Source organism: Halichoerus grypus, chromosome 5, assembly GCF_964656455.1.
Source record: "Halichoerus grypus chromosome 5, mHalGry1.hap1.1, whole genome shotgun sequence".
NCBI classification, from domain to species: domain Eukaryota; kingdom Metazoa; phylum Chordata; class Mammalia; order Carnivora; family Phocidae; genus Halichoerus; species Halichoerus grypus.
In genome coordinates, this window is record NC_135716.1 from 59,427,609 (window position 1) to 59,448,615 (window position 21,007).

Genomic DNA, 21,007 nt, shown 5'->3' on the forward strand with positions numbered 1-21,007 from the left:
CCATTCTCAGAGGTATATAAATAAACAATGGAATTACACAGTGGTAGCCTGTTTAATCTTTTCCAGAATCATACCGATCATATCAATGGATGGAGGACTTTCTCCATGGTAACATTCCCTTGAATGCAAAAGCTCCATGCACTCTGAAAGCAATCACTCAGGGATGCTATACCTGCCAAATCCAAATCTCGATTAGCTGGAAACTTGGACCAAAAAGAGTGCCCATAGAACAGGTGATACCCTGTGTTCTGTTTGCTGAAAAGAAGATACAAACTGTGACCTGCAGATCTCTGCATTATAATTATTGCCATAAAAGACTGATACATAACACCTTCCCTAAGAAACTAAATATAACAATATGTTCTTTATTTTTGGATAATGAATCAATAGGAGAGCCAGCTGACTCTTTGTCCCTTCACTCTGCTCAAAGATGCAGAACCCCCAGCTTGTACATTCTTTGAAACACCCAGAATTACTGAGATATGCAAGTATTGATATGAGGCAGAAAGAGATGAAGTGTCAATAGTAAGCTATTGCTACAGCATTAAAAAGATAGGGAACATGATTTAAGGCATAGCAGAGTCTAACCAGTAATTAAGGTGACTACAAAAGCCAAAATAGAGATAGACTGAAATATTTGATTTCAGACATAGTCTATTCAGATTCTCTGTTTTGGAGGAATTTGGATGCACACCAGGAACAAAAGTTATTGTGAAATAACAAATAGAAGGAGTATTCTGTGTATAATTTCTAAAACCTATAATAATATTCTGAAAATGGCTGGAAGGAATTATCATTTTGAAACTCTATGATATGTGTTACTTCTTGCAGGGGGAGTCATTTGAAGGTTGGATTTTATTTTTGTCAACCTGATAAAATTTGAAAATGAAATAAATTGAAATAATTCATTCATTTAGCAATTATTTATTGAGCACTCATTATATGTCAGGCAGTGTTCTAGACTCTTGAGATAAACAGTGATCAAAACAAAGTTCTCAACCCTTGTGAAGCTTCTATTCTGAGGGGAGAAAGCCAGACAGATAATAATAAACATAAGAAATGCGAGTAAACAATATAGTACAGTAGTCGCCCCTTATCTGTGGTTTTGCAGTCCATGGTTTCAGTTACCTGTGGTCACGTGAGATCCTCTTTCTGACATATCCTCAGAAGGTTCATAGTTGCCCAACACTACATCACAATGCCTAAGTTCACCCCACTTCATCTGATCATGTAGTCATTTTATCATCTCACATCACTGTAAGAAGGGTGAGGTCAGTACAATAAGATATTTTGACAGACAGAGAGAGAGAGACCACATTCACAAAATTTTTATTACAATATATTGTTATAATTGTTTTATTTTATTATTAGTTATTGTTGTTCATCTCCTACCATGCCCAATTTATAAATTAAACTTTATCATAGGTATGTATTCATAGGAAAAAACAGTTTATATAAGAATCAGCACTGGGCGCCTGGATGGCTCGGTCGTTAAGCGTCTGCCTTCGGCTCGGGTCATGATCCCAGGGTCCTGGGATCGAGTCCCACATCGGGCTCCCTGCTCCACGGGAAGGCTGCTTCTCCCTCTCCCACTCCCTCTGCTTGTGTTCCTGCTCTCGCTATGTCTCTCTCTGTCAAATAAATAAATAAAATCTTAAAAAAAAAAAAAAAGAATCAGCACTATCTGTGGTTTCAGGCACTGAGGGTCTTGGAACATATCCCGCATGGACAAGGAGAGGCTACTGTACAAATTAGAAGGTGATGATACTGTGTCAAAAGAAGAAGAAGTGGAAGAGGAAGAGAAAAAGGAGGTGGAGGAGGAGGAGAAAGAAGATAGAAGGAGGAGGGGGGGAGGAGGAGATCAGGGTGATATTTTTGAATGAACTGGTCAAGTAGGTGCCATAGAAAACAAGAACTAAGCAAACAGTGGTTGGGGGTGAGGGATTTGGCTGCACAGATGTCTGGAATGGAGCATCCTGAGCAGAATGAACAGTCAGTGCATGCTTATTTTGTTCAGAGAACAGGAAGGAGGCCAGAATGACCAGCATGGTAATCAGTTTATTGGTTAAGCTAATGCAATGAAAAATTTTAATGGTTTCATTAGTCTTAATGGAATAGAATTTATTTTTGCTCACATAAAATCCAATGGGGAGCAGAAGCCATAATTGCTTCATTCAGAAGCCCAGGCTGATGGTGGCTCTGTCATCTTTAACATGTGACTTTCAAGGTCACTCTGGACATTGATATCCAGCAGATGGTAGAAGAGAGTATGAAGAGTTACAAGAGTTTTTTGTTTTTGTTTTTGTTTTTTTATAGGCCAGGGTTAGGGTGACTAACTGTTTCCCATTTGCCAGGTTTCCCAGGATGTGGGACTTCCAGAATGAAAACCGGGACAGCACACCAGGATGGTTGGGGACTGTCAGCCAGGCCTAGAAATGCATCATGGTAGCCACATGCCATGGCCAGAAGTAGCTGCACGGCTTCGATGCAAAAGGGCTTAGAAATGCAATCTAGCTGAGCCTAGAACAGATAGAGTGAAGTCAGACAAAAACAGGGGACAGATCCCAAAGGATAGACCACTGGAAGGACTTGGAGTTTTACTCTGAGTGAGATGAGAAGAACCAAAGGTTTTAAGGAGAGGAGTCATATTTTACTTACTATACTTTTTTAACTTAACAAAACACATATGATTTTTTAAATATTGGGCATTCTTGAAAACACTTGCAAATATATAAGTAATTTAATCCTCGTAACAACCTTACAAAATAAGCTCTCATACCATCTCCATTTTACAAGGGGAAGAAACAGACATACAGGAGAGATTTGATAAATTGCTTAAAATCCTGGAGCTGTAAGACATGGAGCAGGCATTCAAATCTAGGCATTCTAGCTAAAGCCTGCATGCTTTTAACCATTCTGATATTCACCACTGACATAACTCCCCAGGGTTTTGTAGAATCCTCAGGGCAAAAGCAATAGATGCGGTTTGTCTGTTAACTGGCCCTTGCATGTCGGGGAGCAGCCTCTCTCCCTCATGCAGGTAGATTTGTGGTCCTATCATTGTCTACCTGGGCCTGCCCTCCCCACTAATACCTCTCCTCCAGAAGAATGACCATGAAAGCAATAACCATAATGCCGGTCTTTGTGGTGGGTGGAAAAATAGTGATTAAAAATGAAAAGGATATTTTAATAATCACGTCAAAGACCTCCGCCCCCTGTTGACTCCTCAGGATCTTCTTCCTTCTTCCTTCTCCTGATTAAATTCTTTTGCCTAACAACATGGAACGTGTGCTTTAAATCAGTATAAATACTGCTTTATCATTGACTTAAATATAATTTCATAATTGAAGCTCATACTTTGGTGAATTTTTTCAATACTGGAATCTAAATGTTGGAAAATCCTGCCATCTGTTAACATAGACTCCTAGTTTGAAAACAAAGTGAAGTAAGCCCTGTGAATATGTTTAGGCCAGTTCCAGAATAGATTGAGTAACAATTAATTATATTTCATAATCAAGAGGAGCTGAAGATATCAAAAGATAAATATGATACCATGCCTATTTCTTAAATAAACTTTAAAAAATGAGATGCCATGGCATCATGCTGAAGAAAGAAAAACGTACTAATTTTGAGATTAGAGATGGGGTAGGAAAAAAGGTCTCCCTAAAAGCTGGTTATAAAATGATGAATGAGGTCAGATTACACTTCCCATCAACTCCCCATCAGGTAAGTCTATGTTTTAGAGTTGACCTCCATAAAAATTATTGCTCAATTAGCAATTTTCATTGCTGGGTAAAACAAGATATGTTTATGTAAAGAGGACCTCCATAAAAATTATTGCTCAATTCGCAATTTTCATTGCTGGGTAAAACAAGATATGTTTATGTAAAGAGGACAATTCATGTTTCGTTGCTCATATATTTGTTCTTCAAAAAACATGAGAATTCTCCTCTTGTAAGCTTAAATATTAGTGACTATTTCTAGTATGTATCTGAAATTGCTAAAACTTCCTTCTGAGACCTGAACCGAGTATTTAATTACTTGCATACATTGGCAGCATTGGAGGGATATAATTAGTATATTTTATTTCATTCATAAACTAAGAGGAGAATGTCTTTCCAAACATGATTAGTGAGTAATGGCCTGGGCTTCAGGATAGACAGTAAATCTAATAAACAGAAGAATATACTTCCTTTTACCAGCATATTATTACCAGGGAATAAAGGAATTAGGATATATTCATGGAGTTTATAACATTAAAGAGTTTCATGTAAAATGAAATTTATTGGTGGCTTTTAGTAACCAGACACAAATTTAAACAGGAGTTAAACAGCATAACCTTAATTTCCTTATTTCAGACTTGAGTTATGAAAAAAAGATGTATATATAAATATCAAAATCTCTAGTCTCCAAAACAGGAATATGTCAGATGATATATTGAGACTAAGAAAAAATTGTTCAAACTTCTATTTATATATTTTTTTAAAGATTTATTTCTTCATTTTAGAGAGAGAGAGAAAGAGCGAGTGAGAGAGCGTGAGTGGGGGGAGGGGCAGAGGGAGAGAATCTTCAAGCAGACTCCCCACTGCGCACAGAGCCTGATGCAGGGCTTGATCGATTCCAGGACCCATGAGATCATGACCTGAGCTGAAACCAAGAGTTGGTCGCTTAACCCACCAAGCCACCCAGGTGTCCCTAAATTTCTATTTATTTAAACTTTGTTAATGTTATTTTATGTACATTGTTTATACACATATATGTATATTATTATACACACATATGTACTATTTATACAGTTTATTAGTGTGACAGTACATGTATGTGACATATAAATAATAATATACATATATTTGGATTAACTTCTCAACTTTTTTTTTTTATTGATAGGGTATATAATTTTAAAAGTGTGAAGAAACTTAATGTCATATGATACTCTCCTTATCTTTGGAGTATATCCGTCTCTAGCTATTCTGATGAGAGAATGAAACAAGCCATCGTAAAAGAGGTAAGAGTAACTGCTGAAGTAGAGTAATTGTTCCATGTAATGGAACAGAGCGTTCTTGGTGTATCTGTAGCAGATGGTCTTGTGCCCCAACATACACCCTTAGTCTCCCTCTGATTTTGGCTGCAGTTGGGGGGGGGGCAGTTCAGTGGCTGCACAGACTCAAATGACAGCAACCACTTCCAGGCTACCCTCAGTCTCTCGCTTTGTGCCTCCACATCTTCCCTAAAGCCATGGGAGCCTTCTCATCCAGAAGTAGGAGGATGTAAACATCTCTTGGAGCAACCCTCAGCCCATGGGGCAGGAGCCTGCTGTGGGTCAAGCCCCACTTCCTGTCCTTTGGACTGGCAGTTCTCAGAGATTCCAGGGTGATCTGGTCTCAGCAGATAGCTAGTCTTTTTCTTGGCTTTTCCTCTTTCCCCATCTCACTCTCTCCTCTCTCTCATTCCTGGAATCCACTCCCAAGCCACCTACAACTGAATTCTTATCTCAGGCTCAGCTTTGGGGAGAATCTGAGCTAAGACATTGTTTTAACATATTTCTATGAGTCACAACTAAAATGTTCAGTGGAGGAATTCAGAAATTATCGTCAAATGAGAATTTGCTCAAATTCACTAAGTTTTGCAAAATCCAATTTGGAGAATGAGATGTATATTAAGGCAATTACAATTTTTCACTTAAGACATCAAATTGAGGAGAAAAGATACAAACTCCCAAGAACAGATAGAAGGCGGAAGAATGTCATGTTTAAATTTTCAGTTTCATCTCTAAAAGAAAAATTAACCAGGATGATTGTGAGGTTTGAAACTACTTCTCAGCAATCAGTGGTGTTAAATACTAGGGAAAAGCTTGTTGCTTCCTGGCAAAAATCTTCTTCATCAGCCAGAATGAGACAGATGCAGTCAAGGCGCTCCATGCTTGGTTACTATGACTATCCATAAAGCGTTCCTTGGAACCACTTGGTTAGAGTTTTTCTACTTTCACATTACTTAAATAGGCTTCTTTAATTTGAACTTTGATAATAAATAAATGGTTGGGAAGAACACAATACTGCATGATCAGCTACAGGCAGATTTGTCATACATACACTGGTAACAAGTTACAATTTACACAGCAGGATTGTGATTCACCAATCCCACCTCATTTATTTTGTCTTGGTTCAGTAACTTACTGTAAAAAACTCACTGCTTTCTCTATTTCTAGGTGGGAACAGTTAAGAATCATGTTCTAAGCACATCTATTTTGTTATGGAGGGAATATTGGCAACTACTGGGTATTTCTGTTAACAATATGGTGTGAATGATTTATGGTTACATATCAATACAGGATGAACCAAATAATCTCTGACTAAACTTGGGTGAAGAAATGAAACTGGGAGTGTTTATAATTCAAAAGCAAGAATAGCTGTAAATACAAGCATGACCAATTTAAGAAATGTAGGGGAGGAAAAAGGAGTTTACCTTTAACCTTCTAGGTTCTTAGCTGAGACTCTCCTATAATAAGACAGATTAACAGGAGAAAAACTAATTTAATTCCATATGTATGCGAGGCCCATAAAGATATGAGAGACTCAAAGACAGCCAAAGCAATGGAGGTTTATATACCATCCTGAGCTATGGAAAGGAAGAGGGGTTTGGGGCTTCAAAGAGATGGAAAGCAATTCACAGGAAGGTGAAAAGAGGAAATGTTTGGTAAATAAATGTTTGCCAGGCCATGCAGACAGGTGTCTCAGATGAAAATGTTATCTCTGGTAATAGCTCTCTCCCTGGTATAAGCCCCCTTTCCAAATTCTTTTAGGCAGTTATGGGGGAGGTAAAAAGCTTTTCCTGATTCTGCTGGGTCTTGATTGTCTTCAGCTTAAAATAATCCACATGCCAAGTGGCACATTTTGGGGTGACATATTCTGCTCCCCTTTAGCCAACATCCATGGTGTACTCAGAATGAATGGTCCTTTCAGAAAATGATTCATTTGCAAAATCCAGATGTCTGAAGGTGCAGGCACACTGTGGGAGTGTCTCAGCCTTGCCCAACTTTGCGTGGCAGCCGGACCAACTTTCATAATGTGCTACTTTTAGTTTATATAATCTTTAATAACCCAATAAGCTCACTGGAAGCGATTCAGTTGTATGTAAAAATGAATATCCATAGAAAGGCATATAATCTAACTGATTAAAAACTAAAGAAAGGATTTTCATTTTGTGTCATTTCTCCGCCTGTTACAAGACCCTTCCAGTACTGGGCCAGGGACCATATTTTTAGAGTCAGTGACCTTCGGACACTGTAGCATCATTAGACTGCTGGCTCTGCGGTCTTTGCAGCCTCACTCACAGAGGAGATGGCGTTGAGGCTTTCTGTCATATCTGCTCTTGTTTTTCGTCTTCCGTGCTTGTATTTTAATCTTTATTATATCTTTGGCTCTTTGCATTTGCACACTGCTGAGTGGGAGACAGTACCCTCTATCTATTTTGGAAAAACAAGACTCCTCTTTTTATCTTTAGTAAGCTGTGCTTGGGCTGTCTTCCTCAGCGCTGGGCTTAATTTCCCAGTGCTCCTTTAACTCCTGAATTGTACTCACTGAACTTTTGTTACTTTTTTGGTTTCACGTTAAGTCTCAGGCCTCTAGTCTTTCGGGAACCCACCAAGGGCAGCGTGGCAACAGAACCATGACTTCCCCGCAGCACTGTCTTATAGTACTTGTGGGTCAACTTGGGCCTCCCTACCACTTTGGTATCAAAACCCATTTCCGGTTTGTTCTACACGAGGGTCTCAGGGTTTTATGTAGAGGAGAAAATTACATTTTTGTAAGATAAATTTATAAAGAATTCCATTTCAACAGTTTGGATTATTATTTGTAATAATAACAGCCAGTAGTTATCCCAAACTTACTACTTACTAAAATCTTTAAATGTATTGTCTCATTTAAATTCTCACAAGTAATTTCACGAGGTAGAAATTATTATTCTTTGCATTTTTACAAATAAATAGTTTAACTATTTTTAAAAATAGTACTTAAGTTTAATTTATGTGCATTACATGGGGGGGAGGATTAAAAGTCTTATTTTTCATGAATCACACAGACCACTGCATTAATTCTCTATCTTTTGTTATTACGAGCTATTCTGATTTTCTCTGCTTCAAAAAGTAAAGTGTACTGGGGTTGAACGAATAAGTATGTGGATTGTGGAAGGTGAGAGTTGGTTTCTCACTTTTGCATAGAGAAGTTACAGATAAGCAAGGGGGAGAGATTAGAATAAATCTTATAATACTGGATTAGAATTAGAGACATCAATAAGAACTCATGTTTATCCTAATATTTATATAGGTGAATAGATATAGAAATAATTGTAAATGTGTGGGTATACACGGCTCAGTATAATATATTTATATTCTAGCTCTGTCAGCTCAGAGGCCTTAGAAGCATGAACCACAGTGGCAATGAGCACACCCAGTGCCCAGATCTTGGTTTCTAAATATCATTCTGCAATGGAGGAATCAGGCTGCTTGGAGAAATAACTGAGTCTAGGAGTGGGATAGGGAAAATATAGGATGATCCTCAAGCTGTGCCCAAAACTAAGGCAGTGCTCAAAAAATAAGCAAAAGGAGCATATAAAAGGGACACAGAGCCAACCCGAAAGAGCTTCCAATGGCCAAAGATGAAATAATTTGGGCACAATAAAAATTAATATATAATCCAAAGTATAATATAAATGAATTCATAATGATTTCAAAAAATGATTGAATAAATAAATACATGGCAGAGAAGGGACAAACCTTCCTTAAAGAAGAGTTCCAAATAATATACGTAGACATTCCCTCCTTCTCTGGAAGGGGGAGCTTAATCCCTCCCCTTCTTCAGTGGGCACTGGACTTAGTGACTGGCTTCAAAGGACTAGAGTATGGAAAGGGAGTAATAGTGATTCCATGTTGTGGAAACCTGGCAAATTCTATTGAAGGGGAGCAGAATGTGCCACCCCAAAATATGCCATTTTTATTTTGAATTTAATTTAGTAAGAAAGAGCTAGTATAAGGAGAGCACTCTGCCCCTCCTTTGTCCCCCTGAAATTAGGAAATAAATTCCCCATGGGAAGGGTACCCTGCCTGTACCTAGAGGATTGAGGCATCCTTATTACCAGAAATAGGGAATTTAGGGTCGTGGAGGATGTATAAACAAACCTTGCTACTTTTTCACCATTTTACTACTCTAAGCTCAAACCCCTTTGTCTTGTCGGTTCTTCATAAATTTGTTTCTTAGTCTAAAATGTATAAAAGCTGCCTACTTTGGTCACTTCTTTGAGTCTCATATTGTTATGCGGCCCCATGTGTACAAAGCTAAATTTTGTTTTCCTGTTCATCTGTCTTATGTCAGTTTAATTATTAGGCCAGCCAGAGAACCTAGAAGGGAAAAAGGAAAAATGTTTCCTTACCATTTCCTTACACTATCTTAACCAAGTTACTAAGGTTAAGATCCCCTTGTTATATCGGACTACCTCTTCAAATCCCTTTCTGACAGAATGAGAAGGGCATCCCACTTCTGTGATATTCTTCCCATAAAACCCATGCCCTAGTCTAATCATAAGAAAGTGCATCAGACAAACCCAACCTCAGAGACACTTGACAAAATACCTATGCAGCTCACCTCAGAGCTGTCAAAGTTCTGAACAAGGAAGCTGAGAATCTGTCATAGACTGACACCTCTTCCAGGCGACGAAGGAGACAAGGAAATTCCATGCAATGTGGTACCCGGAATTGGATCCCGGCACAGAAAAGGATATCGGTGGAAAAGCTAGTGAAATAAAAATAAAGTTTGGAGTTTAGTTAAAAATAGGTACCAACATTGATTTCTCAGTTTTGACAAACGTACCACGGTGCTGTAAAATGTTAACATTCTCAGAAACGGAATGAGGGGTATAGGAAACGGTCTCTATTACCTTCTCAATTTTTCTGTAAAAATATTCTAAAGTAAATTTATTTCTTATAAAAGCCAAGTGAAGAATTGAGACAATCATCCCTGCCCAATACCCACTGCCCTTTATCAACAGTGATAAAGTCTTCAGTTGCCAGATATCTGGAGATGGGCTGTGGTTACAAGCAGGATAAGTGAGAGCCCATTTTGAAACAATGTTTTTACAATATCTGCCATACTCAGAAAATGCTAGGCCCTTTCCTTTCATTTTATTTTATTCTTTTCTTTTCTTTTTTAAAAGATTTTATTTGAGAGAGAGACAGAGAGAGCCTGCAGGAGCCGGGGGGAGGGGCAGAGGAGAGGGAGAAGCAGACTCCTCGCTGAGCAGGGAGCCCAAGACAAGGGGCTCAATCCCAGGATCCCAGGACCCCGAGATCATGACCTGAGCCAAAGGCAGACGCTTAACCATCTGAGCCACCCAGGCACCCCTCCCTCCTTGCATTTTAACTCAAAGCTTTTTTTTTTTTTTTTTTTTGCTTTAATAGAGGCTCTGAGCAGAGGGAGAAAGAGTTGTAGGAAAAGGAACTCTATTTTTTACATTCAGAACTCTCCATGATGGTACATCCTGGTATCTAGTGGACATCAGCGCAGAAAAATATTTGCAAGCCTTCCCCATAAGATTCCCAAAGCACGTATTTATAGGCATTTTGCTAGCAAGTGGGAATTTGGAGGGCCCCTTCCTTTGAGAAGGACTCCTGCCCTCTGAAAACCAGGGCTATGTCTGTGGCTTAAGCTCATGGCCCAGGGGAAAGCTTCTCCTCCTTTCCAAGGACAAACTCACATCTTATCCCAGGTGCCAAAAACTGCAGTAATGGGACCAATCAAGTGTGTATTTATATTTGTACCTAGCGCATCCCAAGTGTAACAGTGATTTCAGGTCAAACAAATCTCCCGTCACTTGGGATGATGAGTGGGTGCCTTGCAGAGTGCGGCAAGAGTGACCCAGCATCCTGCTTATGCAGAACCTTCTTATCTAAGTCTCTTGGGGAAGGGAATGTCCTGAGGGTCTTGGGAATGTTGACTATCCTAACACTTCAGGATAAGTTTGAAGAAGGGATGTTATAGACCTGTTAAATTTTTTTTCATTTTTCCTATCCCAAATCTAAAGGCTGTGTTTCTACCTAATTCCTCAACATTGAGGTATTGGCTCGTACGCTGACACACTGACATTTTCATGCTTTTATTAATTAGCAATTAATGCCAAAAGTGACGAGCAGGCATTTGCAAAGAGGCCAATTAAAGACTACATATTGTCAAAATGCCTAAAATCCAGAAGCCCAGCAGGCAGGAGAGTCTCGGCAAGCAATGCCCCACTGAGTGATTGTTCTTGTTCAAATCCTCTAAGTATGAAAACTTGTCAAGCTGCCTTGAAAATACTTGTTCCCAGGTTGGTAGTGGTAGAGTTAATGCAATCTTCAAGCTCATGAGGAACATTTTTTCAGAAGCAAAAGCATTTAATATATACATCAGTATGTCAGTTTCAAACACTGCTGAGAGTTTCTCTCCTGTAATTAAGAGAAAAACCTAATTAGGCCAAATAATCCAAATAAATTAGATACTTATAAGTAAGTAAAGTCCACATTCTATGATATAGCCCATTTACAAAGAACGTTGTAAGTGAGATTGAACATACCGGGGTCGATAGACCCAGAGTTACATTTTCAGCCTTAATGGTCATGTGACCTGGGTGACCACTCTGAATTTGTTTTCCTATTTATAAAACTTAGATGGTAACACATGTCTCATTGGGTTGGTGTGCTGATTTGATATACAGCTGGATGTTTTGAGGCTAACCTTTCCTCCTTGCGTGTTTCCTGACCTCATCTTCCTCACTCTTCCTGTCAGTTCCCACGAGTGACTGGCTTCTTCAACTTCCTCTGGGCAGGTGTCAGGGAAGGAGGGAAGCAGAAGTAGCCCGAGAGACTCTGTCTGGATTTATTTTTCCAAGAGCATAAGCTCATAGGAGAACTTATAGGTTTTGCCAAAGGGAATAAAAGGAAGAAAGGGGTGTGTGCCAAAGGAAAGGATCTGGAAGAACTTGAAGAAGGATTTCTCTCAGTCTACTACACCAGTATCCTGGGATGTGAGAGGAACAGAGAGGACTGTGGATTCTAGAAGCCAGTGGTGTTCATGTTGCTTTCTGGCAGTGTCCACTGAGGCAGCAAAACCCCGGAGAGGAACGACTACATGGTAGGTGAAGGCTGATGAGGCCCCGGGAAGCTCCACAGTGGTTCCCAGTGACCCAAAAGTAGCTTGGTAGCCCCTGAGAACCACTGCAGCAGAGAAGCTATGTGGGTAAGAAGGATGCATGTGGCAACCTGTGAAAATGTATGACTGATGAGCAAAGGTTCTCCCCACTCTGGTTCTTGGTATGCTCTCAGCACAGTATCACAAAATTCTGGATGGTAGGGGAGAAAACCCAAGAATGACTGACATTAAGTTTCCTGCCAGCCAGAGGGATGGGCATGAAAATAAAGTTTAAATTATTTAAAATAAAGATAGGAACTATTTCATGCATACTTGAATATATGGAATGAGATCTGTATTACCTCATATGTAAAACATTCAGTGTTACCTCAGGTATATGGAAGATACTCAGTTAATATTAGCTGTCATATTTATCAATTGGCATTGACAACTATAAAAAGGATACTGAAAAAAAATCCTCTAACATGAAACCATATTCTATGAGAGACAAGTTTGGATATATCGGTACAATTTTCTCTGAACCTGAACTTGGAACTCATTCCCCATTATAATACTTAACTGATTACCAGAATGGTTGAGATACACTTTAATGTGCTAGAGGAGGGGAGAATAGGATCAGTGATCAGATAAAACTGTGCATTCTGGATTCAGTATTTTAGCCTTATTTAACTGGGTAGGGACAAAGCCTTATTCCCCGGAGCTACACACACATTCCAGGGTTGTTGGACTGTTTTGTTTTGCTTTTAGTGTTTAAACTCTAGTGATGGAAATCTCAGATGGGATAAATAATACATTTTGGGGTAAACAATGCCTTTGACTGACTGCTTTGGTGAAAAGCAGCACTGAATTGAGATCTAATGGGATTTGGCTCTCGGCTATGAACTTGGAGCTCTATGAGTCAGGCTGAGCTGAGCATGCGGGTGAGGGCACGGGAGACGCCTTCAGTGTCAAGCAAGGGAAAGCTGTTGCCTTCCACTAGAAGCAACAACCCCAGGATGTCAACCCTCTCAGTCAGGGTCACCAAGAATGACAACTCACACTCACACAGGCCCTGATGGAGCAACACCGTCCTCACACAGAGACACAGCAGGATCAGCCTTAAGAGTGCGTGTCAGCCCCCATGGGCAGCGGGGCTCATCTTGCAGCTGACACCGGAAGATGGTTTCTGTTGCAGGCCAAGGACTTTGTTCCTCCCCTGCCAGGAACAGATAGAGCAGTGGGATGGGTCAGGCACCTTATGATGCCCACAAGGAAGCAGAACAAACCCAGAACATGGAACCCAAACAAACAAATATGCCCGACATAGGCTGAGAGTGCTCTTTATCTCTCCATAAGGAAATGTTCCAGGCCCAGGACATATTGTTATGTAATCGTTCAAAGGTCAAAAGACTACTCTCGTGACTGCCTTTCCTAACATGTTGTTTCTAGCAATGGCTAGTGTATCCTTAACCCATTGTTGTTGATCTCTCTGCAAGTAGCCTCTTGCCTGCCATTGTCCTTTAACTTCTCAATCTTTAGAATTCTTAGAATTGGAGATTTGTTTGGGCAGAATATATATCAGGCTACCCAAACAATTTTGGCCTTTCATCCCAGGCAGAGAAGAAATTACAGTTTTTCTATTTGAATTCCAACATTTGCCTAGTAGGCTGGGATAGGAATTCTCTCCTGTGTGCTGAGCAAGGAAAACCTGGGCAAAAAGGCTGAGGAGAAAGAGGTCATCTTTGGCCTTCTCCAGGGCTCACCCCCCATGCCAAGTCCTAACCTCCAGAGGTCCAGGTTCCTCAGAAAGCCTTCAGTTGTCCTTCTAATACAGGGATTCACTGTGTGCCTAAGGTGACCATACATCTGGTTTGCCCGGGACAGCCTTTGTCTGCTTGTCAGATTTTTCCTATTTCACCTTCCAAGTGTCACTATCCCTTTTGCTCTTCAAGATGGCAAGCAGCTATTTTGATCAATTACTTCATTGCTGCTAATAATAAACGCTTGTATTGCAGATTATAAACATACCACCTCTATGATAATAGATGAATTTGCCCCACATTTTTGGCTGTCTCAGTGAGGGGAGGCACATTACTATTCTTTAATGTCCCAGAATCCAGGGTTTCTTTATGTCCTGCTAATAGTGCCACATTCAAAAGTACCCCTGCTTGTGTTCCCTCTCTTGCTGTGTCTGTCAAATAAAATCTTCAAAAAAAAAGTACGAGAGCCTCTAATCCAAAAAGTGGCTCTGATAAGAAAACCTTAGTAATACAGAAGGGATGGGATTAATGGACAAGTAAGGAGGTAAGATAAGGCCTTCTAGAAAAGCCAGGGAACTGCTCTCATTTCCTTGAATGATCATAAAGTTTCAGCCCAAACCTAGGAAAGTAAAAGCCAAACTTTTAACGTCTAAATCATAGACATGAGGGAAAGAATGGCTTTCTCTTGGTCTCTCTCAGTCTATCAAAACCTCAACTTTGTGAGGTCGCCCTGTTAGGCAGAGTTGCATGAAACCAACAAGAACACTGGCAACTTTCAAAGGTTTCCTTGATGCCAAATGGTAAATTCATTGGAGTAGAAGTGGAAAAATATAAATGATGAAGTGTAGTGGTTAGGGGTACAGGTTTCTGGATGAGAGACAAAGTTTTAAATTTTAGCTCCACCATTTACTGGTGCTCTTGGTCAATTTACTTAAATCTCTGAGCCCCTTTTCTCACCTGTAGAACAGTAAGTGAAAGACAAATAATGTCATTAGATTATTTTAAAAATAGTTTTGAACTTGCAGACCCCTGAGAGACACTCAGAGATACCCAGAAGTCCCTGACCACACACTGAGAACTGCTGACCTAACCCTAAGATTGTGATAAGGATTAAATGAGGTAATACACGATGAGGATTTATCACAATGCTTAGTGCATAATAGAATTGCAATAATGTTAACTATAGTTCAGTTTAGTTACTGTTGGTCACAAAAACTCTTATAATATTGAGGTGAGATTTTACCATAATGATGCTGGGCATGATGATGCTGTGGCCCAGAAGTTCACCAGTATGTCGCCAGGTCAATGTATCTTCTATTATATTTCCTGTTCAAAAGTGGACTTCAAAATATGCAGATGTTGGGGTTACAAGGTTATCATTTCATCTCTTTTTCTTTTTTTAGAGAGAGAGAGAGAGAGCAGGCGCACACATGCTGGGGATAGGGGGTGGGTGGGACAAAAGGAGAGAGAATTTTTTTTAAGATTTTATTTATTTATTTGAGAAAAAGAGAGCACTCAGGAGCAGTGGGGGGAGGGGCAGAGGCAGAGGGAGAAGCAGACTCCCTGCTGAGCAGGGAGACCAATGCAGGGCTCAGGTCATGAGCTGAAGGCAGACTCTTAACCGACTGAGCCACCCAGGCACCATGAGAGAAAAAGAGAATCTTAAGCAAGCTCCATGCCCAGCGCAGAGCCCGACATGGGGCTCGATCTCACGATCCTGAGATCATGATCTGAGCTGAAATCAAGAATCAGACACTTAACCAACTGAGCCACCCAGGCACCCCCATTTCATCTCTTTAATATTATACTTTTATATTCTATTTTATGGAATAAAATTTAATCTTAAACATAATTTGTAGCTTATTGTAGAAAATTTGAAATGTGATGCAATGTAGACATTAGAAATGCAAAAAATAACACCACATTCAAACTCAGCTATTGAAAGAAACCACAGCGAACATTTTGGTGGATTTTCTGCTGGTCTTTTGTTTCTATGCAAACATATGTCGTTTAGGGCTGTTTATAACATACAAAAATAATTTTGTTTCCACAGTTAATTTATATGTATGAATTAGCAAACTCCTAAAACTAAAAATTAATTTGGTTTTACCAGTTTCAATGATCTAATTTCTGATTTCAGAACTTGTCAGAATGCCCTGCTTTATGTCTTAATTCAGCATGAAGATGGAGCACCTCTCCCTCAGTCCCATATGTGGACACAAGTCACTTATATGGATTCATAGCATGACTAATAACCAGTGAATGGAAAGTGAGGTAGCTGTCTACAGTAAAACCTGACATACAGGACAGATAATAATAAATGATGATAATAATAATAATTTATTAATTATAGAAATTCACAATGAAAATTTTTGTTTAGATTTCTATATATTTAACAAAATTCTCCTAAATATTTTACTTATTTTTAAAACTTTTTATTTTTAAAAAATTTTTCATATATATTTTATTTTAAAAACTTTATAATATATACAGTTTCCTAGAAAGCTACTAATTGCAGTCACTGTTTACTAAAGATTCACTAAACAATGATTATTTTAAGTGATTTATTTATTAAATGACTTATTAAGTGTCTACTACATGCCAAGAGCTGTGCCAGGCACTCTGGGTTCAATGGTGAGGACAGGAACCATCGTGCCATCATGGAGCTTACAGCCCCAAAGGGAGAGACAATAAACAAGTGAATACAGAAATAAACAAAATTAAAAATTGTGATGTTTCTGAGGAAAAAAAGAACAAAGGTAAGTTACAGGGTCACACAGAAGAAACTACTTCAGATTGAAAGGTTAGGGAAACCTTCTCTATGGAGATGACATTAAATTGAAAGCAAAATAATAAGTGGTATTTTGTACAGTAAAAACTGGGGAAAGAGGACAAAAGTCTGCCCAGGGATGCTGAGGTGATAAAAAGTTGGGTATCCTGGCCCGACCCAGAGAAGGTCCTTTGCTGGAATGATGTGTGAGCCAGGGCTTCATGGATCATGGGTCTGGACTGGATTGTTTGGGGACCAGATCATGTGGGCCTTTGCAGACTCTTATAAGGGGGTTGAAAATCATTCTAGGTGGGATGGAAAACCATTGATGGTTTTAAGGAAGAGAGTGACAGAATCTGGTATTTAGCAATCTGGGTAGAGCTGTGCATGTGAGAGTTGACCTAGCTCAGAGAGGGTAGAGGCAGCAGGTATAGAGAGAAGTAGAGGAAGCAAAGCTGTGCTTTGAAAACAGAATGGACAAGACTTACTGATGGCCTGGGGGTGGCATGTGAAGGAGTGAATGGAGCAAGCACAGAATTTAAGTTTCTATTTTACATAACTGGTGGATGGAGGTGCCATTTAGAGGATGGGAAATGCCAAAGGAGAAAGCTTATTGCAGGGAAAGATTAAGAGTTCATTTTGGGACATGCTGTTCTCATACTCATGATCCAGGACATCCGAGCTCCTCATAGATGTGGCTCTACATAGGTCCCTGCCTCCATGAGGGTGGCTGGAAAACATGCTGCCAGGTAGCGGAATGCTGAATGAATTTGTGGTGATTTATGGCTGGTGGTCAGCAAAATGTTGGGTGACATTTACTGTACTAGGATTCTGTTTTGAGTGGCAGAAAACCAATTGAAACCACTTACTCAACAAAGGGAATTTATTGCCTCATGTATCTGAAGAAGTCAGGACTGCCCCAGGTACAGCTGTATATTCAAGTGTCCAAATGATGTTGTTCTCTCCTCTTTGTCTCCCTCAGTCTCTCTCCATCTGTCTCTTTCTACTTTGGTCTTTCTACTCTTCTTTCTTCTGTACTGCTTCATTCTTAGGCTCCCTCTTCCTGATGGTAAATGACTTTTAGCTTCAAATGTTCATAGTGTCCTCAGAGTTCACAATCTCAAAGGCAGTATCAGAGCCTCTGTCCCAGGGCCCACATAATCACGTGCTCATGAATTCCAGTCACCATGGAATGGAGTTCCCTGGACACTCTGGATCACATGTTCACTCCTGGGCAGGGCAGAGTTGCCTCCACTAGAACCACAAGAAATAGGTTCTGCAAAGACAGTGGTTGAGTTCCCGGAGCAGGAGAAATACTGGGCAGGCTACAAACCAGTCAATGACAAGAAACAATGACTTTATTTCCAGAATTGTTATTTGCAGCTCTTCTCTTTGGCAGGAATTGCATTGCCAGACCAGTTGTCTATTAAAGGCAGGTCAGGACAAATCCTTGTCCTCTATATGTACAACAATATTTATATTTCCAATAGTAGGAAGCATGCAACCACCGCATCCAGAGGTGACATCAAGTGATCAAGGTATAAATTAAAAAGAATGGTGGAAAAAAGGACTCTAAAGAAATAATAATCTGAAGGAACAGTGGGGAGTATATTGAGGAATATAGATGCAATAAGTAGAAAGTTGATGATTGTTGGAGCTGGATACATGGAAGTTTATTATTATCATCCAATTTATTTGTATATGTTTGAATTTTTCCTTGATAAGAGGTAAAAGTTTAAAAAATGGGGGAGGTTGGCTATGAGTAATGACAGAATACATCATCTTTTAAATGACAACTGGAAATTATTGTTTTGTGTTTCAATATGTCATTCTTCCCAAACTCCTGAAATAGCATAGCACTATGGGCTTGGTATGGAAATCAGATGTGAACCTGTAGTAAAACCATCCATCATAGCCCATAATTAACCAATTATCTAAGTCAAAGGCTAAGGTTTAAAAAAAAAAGGAAAGAAGAAAACTGCAAATAACCTTGTAGTATTCTCAGTAGATTCCTCTAAAAGAGGAAAATATATGATAGTTGCCATAATGGAAATGCCATGCATTAGGCCTATCTGCTCCTTGGCTAGAATTTTGAAAGGATTCCAGGATTGTAGTCTATTAAAAAGGAGACACAGGGGTGCCTGGGTGGCTCAGTCGTTAGGCGTCTGCCTTCGGCTCAGGTCATGATCCCAGGGTCCTGGGATCGAGCCCCGCATCGGGCTCCCTGCTCCGCGGGAAGCCTGCTTCTCCCTCTCCCACTCCCCCTGCTTGTGTTCCTCTCTCACTGTGTCTCTCTCTGTCAAATAAATAAAATCTTTAAAAAATAATAATAATAATAAAAAGGAGACACAAATTTCAAGTGGAATGCATTAAGCTATTGAGTTTAATATCTTGAGAACACCAAAGATTTCCTTTTTAAAATTACACAGACTGTACTTTGAGTTCCACCCATAGGGTTGAGAAGAAACAACAACAACAACAAAAGACTAGTATCCACACTTTCACAGCAGTCCCTTGGTGGTTCTAGAGATGACTCAATCTTTCAAGGCACTTTATTTGGCTTAAGCCTTTTAATTCACTCCATCACAACAGTGAGCAATACCCAGATCCAGTAAGGAATTCTACAAAGTCCATACCCCTTAACCTTGGTTTATACAGTTGGGTAAATAAATTTCCAAGGTGTCAACTAAGAATAATCTCAGCATCTCTATGACCTTACCTCATCAACTTTATACCTTATGTATCTTTTTTTTTTTTTTTACTATATCCAGTGGCCAAACTCAGGTCTTCTGAGATGAGTTTATTATTTTTGCTATACTAAAAAAGATTTAGAAAATAAGAGGTTTAACATTATATTTCAAGTTTAATAAGCTTACAGGTAGTTTCTTTCCATTTTTATTTTGTATTCCACCCCACCAACTTGGCTATGGTATATAAAGCTGGCTATTGTATATAAATTGTGTGTATGTGTGTGTGTGTGTGTGTGTGTGTGTGTGTATAGGCTAAAAGAGAAATATACACATACCCCTATAGTAAAATAGTGCCTAGCATGTTACAAACATGTTACTTTTTAAATTTGAACCATTTTCCCCTCAATAAATGTTTGTTGATTTGACTTTATTTGTATAAACATATTATGAATGAGGAAGCATCAAGTGTGATTTGCCTTATCTGACCGACTGGCTATATGAACCCAAGGGAAAAAAATAAAATCAGGAAATGTTCTCTGAGGGCGCAGTCTTGGTCAGATGACAAACCTCATGCTCATTCTCAGTTCCACCATATTGATTGGAAACAGCACCTTAGAGGTGCTGTTTTTGCTTGGTAATTGATATGGTTGGTATATCCAGAGAACTTTTGAGCCCTGGGCACAGATTTTCACATTGAAAAATAAAAAAATGAAGAGGTCCCAGTTAAATCCCCTGAGTGGGGATGCTCAGTACAGTCAGGTGTGATGTAGCCACACAGCAGGCATGTGTTAAGTTGATAAATGGGTCCCTGAACTAATGCATTTGCTTCTGTGCTACATTTGGCACCAAACCCTTCCCAACTTAGCAATTTCAATTCCTTCCATTCAACTCTCCATGTTCATCTCTTGTTTTTCTGACCATCTGTGCTCAGAGTCTTTTATCACAAAATTCACATATATCTTTGCTAAACTAAACAAATCAGTTTTTCTATATCAAAGAAAGAGAGCTGTTTCAAATTCCCCAAATTCTGTAGAATAAGAGCAGAAGGCTTAGTGTCTGTCTCCTTTTGGACCTAGATTAGCTGGTGGATCGAGGCCATACATTTTTGGAACATCATTGTTTCTCACCAATTTTATAACATATAGCTCCTTCCTCATATTCTTTAAAACAAGAAATTATGAAGAAAGATATTATGGCTCACTTTTTTTTTGCTCAAAAGATTTGAGATTCATAATTGCACCAACTAGCCAGTAGTTCCTAATGCAAAATATTACACACTATAGACACTTAAAAATAATTTTTTGAATGAATTAATAAGTGAACATTGCATATTTCATTGAATTACAGCTATTTTTTAAAATACCTAACACAGGCCTAACACATAGTAGGCATCCAATGAATGCCAGGTAAAATTATTATGCAAATTTGAACTGGATAAAACAGCTATAAATCAATGACTTTATTCATAAAGGTATTGACTTAACAACTATTTGTTCAGAATCTACTCTTTCCCAAGGACAGTGCTAATACTGGCTAAAATAGAAATGCAATGCAATTCCTGATCTTGTGGAGTACATGGTGTGGGTGCAACAGATATTAATTCAATATTTACACTTAGGATTGTGTGATGCAGAA

The 21,007-nt window shown here is 39.2% G+C and overlaps 1 long non-coding RNA gene across 1 annotated transcript in view; it reads right to left on the reverse strand.

Moving 5' to 3' along the window:
- Nucleotides 1-1,037: 1,037 nt before the first annotated feature.
- LOC144381731 (uncharacterized) overlaps nucleotides 1,038-21,007 on the reverse strand; it is an 81,274-nt gene continuing 61,304 nt past the window's right edge. The window contains exons 2-3 of the long non-coding RNA XR_013447511.1: nucleotides 9,639-9,785; nucleotides 1,038-1,255 (exon numbers count right to left, since the gene is read on the reverse strand). This is a non-coding gene — a long non-coding RNA (uncharacterized LOC144381731). The remainder of the gene's footprint in view (nucleotides 1,256-9,638; nucleotides 9,786-21,007) is intronic.